Here is a 622-nt window from a genome sequence, read left to right on the forward strand (position 1 = left end):
CTAAAGATCATGAAGGATAGTATGTAAAATATTGAGCCATGAGATGTGCAGTTTGAAGCCCTTAAAAGACGTGCACTGTTAATTTACTCACTGTTATTTTTATTTAATACATCTTGAGATGTTTTAAGTTTAAATTTCAGCTCAGTGAAGCTCTTAAGCACCAAGTTACTTTTCTTGTAGAATTGTAAATCATAAGTCATAGGACAACCTATATAGGACAGTAATTAAGGAAAAAAAGTGAACCTGCTGCGGTGTTTAATGCGATGTGGTTGAAAATTTGGGTGCACCTAACTTTTGTGCTGGTGCACCTAAGAAAAAAAGTTAGGCGCACCAGTGCAACCAGTGCAAAAAGTTAGTCTGGAGCCCTGAAGAGACAATGTTAGTGTGTAATGTGTGTGTGTGTGTGTGTGTGTGTGTGTGTGAGTGTGTGTGTGTGTGTGTGGTGTGTGTGTGTGTGTGATGTGTGTGTCTGTGGGTGTGTGTCTATGTGCATGGGCTTGTGTGTGTGTGTGGTGTGTGTGTGTGGGTGGTGTGTGTGTGTGTGTGTGGGTGTGTGTCTATGTGCATGTGTGTTTGTGAGCGTGTGTGTGTGTGTGTGCTTGTATTCAATAAGTCATTATCA

This window comes from Alosa pseudoharengus, unplaced genomic scaffold, assembly GCF_046254945.1.
Source record: "Alosa pseudoharengus isolate Yale_2024_CS ecotype anadromous, Long Island Sound unplaced genomic scaffold, YU_APseudo_1.1 YU_APseudo_1.1_scf_3, whole genome shotgun sequence".
Classification (NCBI taxonomy): domain Eukaryota; kingdom Metazoa; phylum Chordata; class Actinopteri; order Clupeiformes; family Clupeidae; genus Alosa; species Alosa pseudoharengus.